The sequence below is a fragment of the Rissa tridactyla genome, chromosome 9 (genome assembly GCF_028500815.1).
Source record: "Rissa tridactyla isolate bRisTri1 chromosome 9, bRisTri1.patW.cur.20221130, whole genome shotgun sequence".
Taxonomy (NCBI): Eukaryota; Metazoa; Chordata; class Aves; order Charadriiformes; family Laridae; genus Rissa; species Rissa tridactyla.
Genome location: NC_071474.1, coordinates 18413269 through 18424420, shown reverse-complemented (window position 1 = coordinate 18424420; position 11152 = coordinate 18413269).

The following is an 11152-nucleotide window of genomic DNA, read 5'->3' as shown; positions in this document are numbered from 1 at the left end:
GTTTTCCCCGTAATCAAAGATATTACTTCTATGTGACCAGCAGACTAGGTGTGAGGGAAGGAAGTCATCAAGGCGAGCTCTTTGCTCACTTAAGGAGATATTATACAAAACATTAAACCCAATGAGGGTATCTGTCAAAATCTAAGAGACTCCATCTCTGCCATTATCTACCTTCCATTATGGATTAATTTGACACTAATTGCAAAAATGATTTAATTTAGCTAATCTTCAAAAAATACTGTTTGAAAATTAAAATTAATGGCTAGGATAAAATCTAAGTATCATCCTAACTGAATAAAAGCTTAGAGATGAAGGGCCAGGGACTGACAGAGAAAGCTTACATGGGAATTACTTCAAAAAATTGCATTTAATACATAAAGCAACAGAGAACCACAAACGGATTTAAAGAAGAATGTGACCGGTATCAGTGGAGGAAATGTCAAAGAAATTGTGTACTGATGGAGAGGGATGGAAAAAACAAATTTGAAGCATTTTAGCTCTAAAAAGGACTTTGGGTCTATATTTTGTTATATCTAAAAAACCACAAGAAATTACACACTTTTTAAAGTTGTATTCAATTATCAGAACCTAGATAATGAACTATTTATCAGCTATGCATTGGACAAACTGGAGAATGTGAGTGTTGGAAGTTGTCAGCCTCTCCATATGAGGTTTGTAGTTCAAAAGTTAAATTTGCAGCAGCAAACTAATCATAGCTTTGTGATGTTCTTCCAAGTCCCCGTTTCTGATAAAGACACTGTGTAACATGATAGACTCTCATCTGTACCAGATGGTACAAGTCCCTGATGAATCATATGCCAGCTGTGCACAGCCGGAATTACAACACACTCCAATCACGCTTCCTCTTCCCTCTTGCTGCACACCCAGCACAGCAAGGCCACATTGACACTGGGGCTCATGAGCATTTAAAGCAGCCGAACGCGTGTCGGAGGCTCTCTGTATAGCAAGCATATGAAAGATGGCAGCTTCCAGAGCTGCGTGCTTTGTGCTCTACCTGCTAGTTTTTTCATTTGCCAAACCTAACAAGGGAAGGGAATGCAAAGACAGCCTCCTTTGTCTGTTGTGCCTGTTTTGTCCAGGAGGCTGGAAGGGTAATATTCTCCAGCATATAAACAGTATGGTTCCCCTTACCCTTATGTTTGCATTAAATGAAAGGGTGCTGTTTCAACATCACCCCAGTACCACCAGACTTGCTTTGCTATACAGTACAGTAGGAAACGTAACTGCCCCACCACAGCACTAATGCCTGCTTCCCTTGTGCTCTTGTGTGCTTACCTAATGTAATTAGCAATGTGTACAGCTTGCAAGGGAGAATAAGGTTGATTCTAACACATGGTTAATTAAGATATTACAGTTAGCTATTTGCTAGGCTGACTCAGGGGAGTAGTAATAGGATATGGAGTCTTTCACCTTAAGTTCAGCTGTTCTTACCCCCAAATTCCCAGGTAGTGATCAGTAATTTCTCATTAACCCTGGTACAAGATGAATCTGATTACACTCAGGCATGTGGATGAGTTTTGAGCACATGTCTGTCAACAAGGAGTGTCAGTGTCTCTGATAATTAAATTTCGAAGTGAAGACCCCACTGCTGTGAGTGAATAGCAGAAGTTGATGCCTCCCTGTGGCATTATTTTAACTCCTCTTTACTTTTTCCACCCCCCCCCCCCTCTCCAGACTCAACAAGCTATCATAAACTATCACAATATCAGCAGATAAGAGATTTAGGTTTTGAAGACTACAAATTGACTGTTGTCCTTAGGTTCCCCTGCAAGACAAACAATTAATAGTAATACAACCATAAAAGCTGGGAAAACAAAGTTTAAAAAATACCCAACCCAACACCTAAATTATAATGAATCTGCAAGAGGCCCCTTATTTCATGATCCTACCTGCACTGCCAAGAATGTAAAGAATCATTGGTTCTTGACATCATTCTCTTGCCAAAGGGCAACTACCTCTTCTGTATGCATTGCCTTAATCATGTCAAGTTGTGTCCCATAAATTTGCATGTCTCCCAAGGAAGCACAGTGCATTGCCAGCAGCCTGATGGGCCAGATCAAAACAATTTCCTAATGTATGTTTACATCAACTTTGGCTCCTGAGCTGCTTTTGCTCTAGTTGTTCCTCAAAACAGAGCAAATTCCCCTTCTCTAAATTGTGCGTTGCGCTGGGGATAGGAGGCAGAATAAGCGGAATATGGATGGATATGTTGTCCTTACCAGAACTGGGCAATGCTTTCTAGATTAATAAACTACAAATCAGCTACACAAATGAAACCACGTTAGGTACAAACACAGTCCTCTGAGATGGGCTTGTTGTCATAGTCAGAGAGGGGAAAAAGGGAAAGAGGGAGGGAGCGCACAGGCGTGTATGGTGGGGGGTGTAATGAATGCCAGCTCCCCTCCCGACTCTCTGGGATACGTGAGGATGACAAACTCTCTGAGGAACAATTCCTTTGACTGGTTCGTTGAGGAAAGGAAACTTGTCACGCTGCCAAGAATAAAACTGCTTCTGGGCTTAGTTTTGAATTTTATAAAGTGAATAAGTGAAAAACGTATACACATTCACTTCAGACCCAAGTCATGAATAATTAAAAGAATATATAATTGTACCCAGTTTTCCCCTCAAGCTCAACCAGCACAGATATCTTCTCTCCATGTAACAGGGTACTTCATGTTTTTTTCAGAAACTGTAAGAAGTGAGCTGAACCAAGTATCACTGAATTCATACTGCATGCAAGTATGAATAACAGCCTGGCCATCAGAACACACAGAAACACAAATTGAGAATTCAACAGTTCCATATGATGGAAGTTGCAAATTTTTTGATTATGCATAAATATTTTCCTGGTGTGATTCATCCACACTTGATATTGGATTCTGACCGCAATGTGATAAAAAATGATATTATTAACACAGCATTATGGTAGACATTAAGCTGATACAGCAAATGGCAAAGATCGGACGTTTTTTATGAGATACAGTAAGATAAGAACGTTTACCATGTCAAAAATACGTATGAAGAAAATACCCTCTGAAAATAGCAGTCATCTGTGACTATGTGTAACTATGTCCTTTTTCTGAGATAGGCAGACTTTCTTGTACAAATTAAGAAATGTGAGTTGATCGTATACAGCCACACGCTTGTCTGCAATTCTACTGGTGCACCTGGTGAGGCACTGGAACAGGTTGCCCGGGGAAGCTGTGGGTGCCCCATCCCTGGAGGTGTTCAAGGGAACATTACTTTTATTTTTCAATATTATTCCCACAGTTAATGGGTCCCTCAGTTTTCAACCAAAGTGAAATTTAGGATTGATACCTTTTTTTCTTGAGGGCATAGTATTTAGCAAATATGGTATAAATAGCAATGTATTTAGAACCTTTCACTTGCAGATACAGAAATCTTATTTAAATACTAATGAAGAACATAAAATCATAGAATGGTTTGCGTTGGAAGGGACCTTAAAGGCCATCTAGTTGCAACCCCCCTGCCCTGGGCAGGGACACCTCCCACTAGACCAGGCTGCTCAAAGCCCCATCCAGCCTGGCCTTGAACACCGCCAGGGATGGGGCACCCACAACTTCCCTGGGCAACCTGTTCCAGTGCCTCACCACCCTCACAGTAAAGAATTTCTTACTAATATCTCATCTAAATCTCTCCTTTTTCAGTTTAAAACCGTTACCTGTTGTCCTATCATTACACTCCCTGATAAAGAGTCCCTCCCCATGCTTCCTGTAGGCCCCCTTTAGGTACTGGAAGGCTGCTATAAGGTCTCCCCGGAGCCTTCTCTTCTCCAGGCTGAAAAACCCCAACTCTCTCAGCCTGCCCTCATAGCAGAGGTGCAACAACTTCCATAAACAAGATAGTCATAATATCCGCTCTGTGCACGCGTGCGCGTGCGCACACACACACACACAAGTGCAGACATGAAGACTCTCATGCCTAGCAAGCTGGCTCTTGCTTTCTCTCATACCAGTATGGCTGTTTGTACCCAACAAACTGCAATACTCTCTGATAGGAAAAATATATTAAAAAAACCCCAAAAATCATACACACAGAGGATAAACAGGTTCTCTTTTCTATGTAGATAATAGCTATATCCTGGAAATGGCAAAGGTCTGGGGTTTGGTTTGACTGTTATGAAAGATGCTCATTCTTTGTATTTTTGGACTTCCAAACATAAGATCTTCACTTAGACCTGACTTAGGCCTTGACTTCTTTTCAACAACTAGGTATTTGTTCAGATAGAAAAAGGTAAAATGTCAGGGAGGAGGGCTAGGAGGTGTGAAGTGTAAGTCTGCTCAAGAGGAACTAGTCCACTACAGCATCATGGGTTGTATGTGAAGCAGGTCAGAGAAGCTTGGGAGAAAGTACACAGAGACATAGAAGGACTGTGGTAAGGGTCACTTTCTGCGCAATAATTCACCCCATGGTATGCAAAGGCGATGCAACTATGAAACTCAGCTAGCTACAGTAGCGTGACAACTGATGCCAACAGAATGGCTTTAAAGAGGTAATGATGTAGCCAACAGGAATATCAGAAGTGAGGCAAAATATTCCACACTACCTACTTCCTGTCCACACATCTGAAAGCTACTACTCTATAATGCGTTGCTCTTGTCATTTTGTACCACAGTTGCCTGAGATAGGAGCCAAATTATGTGCATGCACTACAAAAGCAGAAGTAAACTGCAGCCCGAAGCCCTTATAATCAAAAAAGGGCAAGATAAAATTGGAAAAAAACACCAGTATTCGTACTTTCTGTATAGGGAAAATGGCAAGGAGGAATTTTATACAAATGTAGTATCTACACATAACCCCACAGAGACAGACTTTCAAATGAATGTTTTAAAATGCCAACATTTCTGAGCTGTTGCTTGAACCACTTGAGGGGGGGGGCATTTTTAATCTAGTTGTTTTTTGTTTTGTTTTGTTTTATATATTACTAGAAAGTTTGTTTACTAAGCAAAATGGGAAAAGAATGTTTTGGTATTCTGTTGCTTTTGATTACTATTTTCTATTTAAAGGTTAATTGTGAATTATTTCAGACACGAAATGGTGTATCAGTTGATTTTTCCCATGTACAGGACAAAATTCATGCGACAGTGCAATGCGACAGACGTTCCTTCAAGCCTGTTCTCTTTGGTAAAGCTTTCATGTGAGAATCTGCTTATATTTGCAATTGTCTGATGTTTAAAAATAGAATTATTCAACATTCTCTAGTAGTTGGCTCTGACCTCTTGTTTGCTTGTTTTCTAGGTTACATTTGAACACTTGATAGATTTCCAGCTATATTGTGCCACCCCGTGTAAGAGACGGGAAACTGCACAACTTTGCTGACCATCATGACGAGTTTGGCGCTGGTGTCCTGCAGATGACATTTGTGCATTTTGAAGAGAGTTTTGAGTTTATCAACAATTGAGGCACATTTAGAAAAGCATTAAAAGTATTTAATATGAGACTTAATTTTTCTTAAAACATTAATTTGCTGGAAAACTTTCAACCTTTTGCCTTAATAAATAAGTCGTGGTAGCCCTTTATTTATGACTGTTTTGTTGAAAGACAAGGAAGATTATCTATTGGGTATTAAAATGATTTATTACCATAATTAAATCTCATTTTCTACTTTTCCTAAGCCAGAACAGAACAGTCCTGATGCAAAATCTATACTCTGGCACTTTGTAAACGTACGCTTGCTTATAAAATAAGGGGTGTTTAGGCATAAAACTAATAGATAAGTTTTGATCCATGTTAACCGAGCAGCCCATAAAAGGGAACTTCTCTTTTCTGTAATGCAATGTGCCACTCTAGGAATCACAGACACCCTTGATCTTTAGAGCTCAGTTAGACCCATCTCATTCTGGACTAATTCCAACTGTTCACAGATAGTCCAAATCAGCAGGCTGAGAGCTCTTGCCACTCAGTCGCCAACACCTACGCAAGTACCTTACAAACTAATCACATAATCAGATCTTCACTAAAAGCTGGGGTGCCACAGGCATAGGAAGTTAAAAAGTAGGTACGCTAGTAACAGTAAGTTCGCTGTGCTGCTGGAAGCAGATAGAAAGATATAATGTCCTTAAGCATGGAGTATTTGGTCATCTTCTGTGGCATTCTTACTTCCACAGACAAAAAAAGGGTGACATAACAAAGGTGTCAGGATACCATATTTTTTCCCTTTTGCTGTTTCCCCTCGCTGGTGTACTGTATTTCTCCTACCAGTAGTCACACACCCTTTCTTTACATTTAAACTAGCTCTTGCTTTACATTTTTAACTATTAGCTGTGATGTTACAATAATGCCTAAAGGCCTCAGGCCATTTGCTGTGCTTGATGCTAATTGTTTATAAATATATTTTCAATGCTGTAATTAATTTACCTTAATAATTGGGGGATATTCGTGTTACTTGTAGATTTTTATCTTTGCTGGCTGGGGACGCCTGTGCATCCTGTTCTTCTCTGGTGGTATTTTTCTTTCTCGTGTTTTTCTCCATTCATTTTGTGTCCCCTTATATCACTTTTTAATTCTTTCCACACCTGCCACATTTATTCCAAGCTCCTTCAGTACTCTTCAATAACACCAACTTTGTTGCTATTGTTCCATTGTTCCCCTTTGGGCAATAGATCAGCTGTGAGTGATTAGCTGTGATCAAGTTAGCAGCTGCCTCTATATTATGGCAAATTCTAAACTGTAGCCAAAACCTTCCTTCCATCTTGATCTCCTCTCCTCTTAGTAACGTTGACTACCATTACCAGTATTAGGTATGTGAAAAAGGTGAAAACGGGATTTACCTAACTTCCTGCGCTTCTGTTGTGTAATATCACTGCATCATGTCATGAAGAAGGACTGTATTTTGGATGCCATATTCATACAGCCGAAGTTCTAATTTCAAATGATGTGCAGATTCAGGGGCTTTTGCTCAGTGACGCTGCTACCGCTGCCTCAACAGTATGTAATACTGATATTATCTGATCTCTTTTTCCTCCTGGAGAAGGTTCAGCTCTTATTCCTGGCACTGATGTCGTACTTCCCTGAGCACCTAAAGAATCACAGCGCACTGGTCCCGCACACAGAATTCAGTGACTGGACTCTAATTTCCATTCAGTGCCGCGTTCACCGCCGCCCAGGACTCGGCCCCTCGCTATCATTCCTCTGACAAGCCGCCGCCCCGGCCGGAAGGGCGGCGGGGGAGAGAGCCGTCGGTGCCTAGGGACAGCAGCGGCGCCGTTCGTCATCTCGACCCCAGGGCTGCACGGGCCGCGGGACTCAACCTGGCCGCGGCCCAGGGAAGAGAGGACAACGCGAGGGACGGCCACCAGGCAGGCCGGCCACCGCCTCTCCTCAGCGCGGCGCGAGCCCCGCCCCGCGCGCGGGGAGTGCGCATGCACCAACCGTACGGAGAGGAGGGGCGGTGCGGCAGCCGCGTCGTTTTGCGCATGTGCTTGAGCGCGAGGGGCTGTCACGTGAGTCCGGCGGCGGATGCGCTTCCGGGTGAGCCGGGGCGCGCAGCGGAGCGGGCCGTTTCCGCGGCGGCGCGGGCGAGGCCGCGGCCCGTCCCCCCGCCCCGTCCATCTCCCACCAGGTACGGCCGCGCAGGCGGCGGTAACGGCGAGCTGGCAGCCGCGGACAGGTTGAGCGGGCGCAGGGCGGGGCCGTGGCCCAGCCGCCCGCCGGTGCGCGAGTGGTGGCGGGGCCCAGTCAGGAGCCCTCCGGGGCCGCGCTCGGGCCTGAGAGCCGCTGCCAGGCCGCGGCGGGGACTGGCTCAGCGGTCGCGGGGGGGCGGCGAGCGCGGACCAGCTCAGGCCGCCCCGCCGGGAGCTGCGGCGCCGCTCGGCCGGGCGCGCCGCTTCCGCAGCCGGTCTCGCTGTGCAGCGCCTCTGGCTGGCGCTGGGAGCGGCGGAAGGAAGAGCTTGGAGCACGTAAATGTTAAACTTGAAAATCCTTCCCCTGCCCCCATAGGGTAGTCGTGCCAGAGCAGCACAAACCTCATCCTTGTTTTCGCTAATGAGGCAAGGGTTTGTCTGCGGTTACGGACACTCTTCCCCGCCTCCCCCCCCGCCCCCTTTCTCTTGTGTGGCTGAATAACGAGTAGGGGGGATGTGCGCGGAATTGCTTTTTCCCATGTAGGTTTAGCAAATGCAGAGTATAGAGTTCTGTCGTAGAACTTAGAGTTGCTTTCTAGTGCCTTTTATTTTAGTTCTGCCTTATTTCCAGCTACTAATGTAATACGCTAACTAGTAATTATTTCTGGTTAACTTATATGCGTATTTAAATCTTACGAAGGAATATTGATTGTATTTAGGTAAGGTATAAATTCGTTTTGGCTGTTGTCTGACAAGTTAGTATTTAGCTTTAAATGAATCTCAGTGATTCAGGAATGCAGATTCTTCTGTTGCTCCGAATGCGGAGTTTAAAGTAGTATCCTTGCAGATGAAAGCAAGAGTGTTTTCAAAAGTCCTCTTTCAGCTGACAGATTTCTCAGTGCTTTGATGCAGAGAGAGGAGAGTAAAAGGAGATGAAGAATTGATTTTTTTTATTAATTAAAGTCTTTGCATCGCATCATTATGCGAACTTGCAAGTGATAAAGTTTGGATGTCTGTCTTCAGATCTGGGAAATGTTTCCTGGGGTTGTGGCTAGCGTGGCCACATTCTAAAAGCCAATGAGGTTAGAAAAAGATTTATATGTATTTATAAAAACATTATAGTGAGCTGCACCATGTGAATGTGTGTACCAGAAAATATATCTATTCCTTACTTTTGGCTTGCTGTTAAATCAAACTTGAAAATATTCTTAGAGGTACCTCTTTAATGCCTGGAACCTGGAATTCATGTAACTAAGACACAGTTAATGTTTCTGTTGAAATAGTGAAGATGAAATGTAGAAAAAAGTAGACTGACCTTTTTTTGAATTCGATTTCAGCTTTCTGAGAGTGAAACAGTATGCTGTTCTTTGCCAGTCAGGTACATGGTTCACTAGCGTGCTCATCATTGCAGTTATCTTGCAGAATAAACTTTGTGCTTACTCTGTTTCAAATGCTGAGGAGCTGATCAAGGACTGAAAATAGGTCTTTGTATTGGATAGGCAGATATGACCATGTAAATGCGTAACTCTCATTTATCTGTGTATTATTCTGAGAACTCAAGGTTGAAAACCTAAAAAGTAATGTTTGCAAGGGGTTTTTAACTTCATGAATGAAATAATCTCATGTATTCTGTTGAGTTTTTTCCTTTTTAAGTATCTGGGACAGGCTAGAGTCTCTGTTCATCTGTAAACTATATTTTTTTTAAATGGCCATTTGTAATAGGCTTCTAAACGCTGTTGTATTTAGTATTCTGTCACCTGCCAACTCGGTATTAATGAGAGAACTCTGTAAATTATCTCTTTTTACAGGAAAAAGGATGAGAACCCTGATGTTTGACTTCTGGTACAAGCAGTAATACTCTTCAGATGAGAACTTAAGTAGGTTTAACCTGGTGTTCTGGAAATGGAGATCCCTTCATTATAGCTGTAGTGGAAGAGTAGTGGGTTTTAGTGACCTGTTCCCTTGTGATACTTTCTTTTCTTTTTGTAATATCATAATTTGGCTGTTGAGGTACTTAGAAGTATAAAAGGCATCGTTGAGCACCAAAGTCCAGTGGTTCCAGTAAGAGAGCAGAATCACGTGGCAATCCTGCATGAGGATGTTCTTTGATGTGCTGAAGTTTCTGATACTTCAGATAGCTCACGATTCCATTTCTTTAAATAAAATGGAAAGTAATGAGCAATGGAGAGTAAAAATGATCAGGCTTGCTGTTCTCAGAAACCATGACTTTTTGGGTTGGCCGTGAAGAGTGCTAGGATCAGGTAGAAATTAATTGCTTTTCTTCTGCATGACTAATAAATACTTGCATTATTAAAATATATTACATTTTTCAAGTTAAGTTTTTAGATCTTTGATTTACACCTTAATTTTAAAAAGAGACTTTGGCATAATAGAAACAGAAGCTGTCAGCACTACTACAGCAGCTGTAGGAAGACTACTCTAAACTCTGCTTTAGTTTGTATAAGCAGAAATAGTAGACTTTTCCCCCTGCTTTGTACGCATTTATATTAATGATGCAAAATTATTCAGTAGTTAACTTTAAAGTCAGCACTTTTCTAACTCTCCTGAGAAGATTACCCTTCCTCCTTAACTTCTCATTCTTCTAGTTGACAAATGATAGTGCTTTTGTACATGAGACACCTAAACATCCATCGAAACATCCAAAACAACTACTTAGTCTGCATGTTAAGTAGGATGCTGAAAATCTAAATTCAAGCTTATCTGATGTTGAACTTGGAACTTACCTTGTAAGTTGTTTGCAGTTGTACTATGCAGTATTTAGTGAATGACTGCTTTCAAATCTACCTTAATAAGTTGCTGATGAGGATTCTATAAGTAATGTGAGAAGTGTTTTGTACAAGTGTCTTAAACTTTGACTACAGCATGAGTAACCTTTTAAACTCTGTGCCTGTCGTAGTGTATCAGGTTTATCTCAATGCAGCAAAATACATGCAGGTCAGAATTGTTTCTGTACTGAAATGCTGTACTTCTGAAACTAATAGATGTTACTTGGTGTTTGGTATTCTTCAAAAGTGCGATGAGAATGCTGTTTGAGTCTTGGAGCAAAGCCCTACTTTAAACCGTCTTGTGAGAAGTGTATTGTGAACGCAGTGCAGGTGGGCTCAAGTGTAGGATCTTATAGCCACCAGCACAGTGATAGCGTTGGTTTGTGGTGGTATTTTGGTTTGGGTTTTTTTAACTGTCAGTTTTCTTCATTTCTTTGTCTGTCACTTAAGAGTAGTTTAGGGGTTTAGGTTTTCTTTTACGTTTAGTGTCTGTTTACAGCGAGCTGTGTGTTTGCATCAGATGGTCTGTTCCATCCTGATAATAACCACTGTATTCTCTGGACTATGTATGGTACCTTGTGAAATTTCTCCTGCTTCATCTCAGTGTTCTGACACAAGTGCATAAAGAACTATGCACATATTCACTGTTACTACTGATCACAATATGACTTTATCTCCAACCAAAGATTTAAATTTTGTTGTTGCAAACAGTCAGCAGGTTAGTACCCAGCAGAAACTGTATGGTGAGAATATCAACATCTT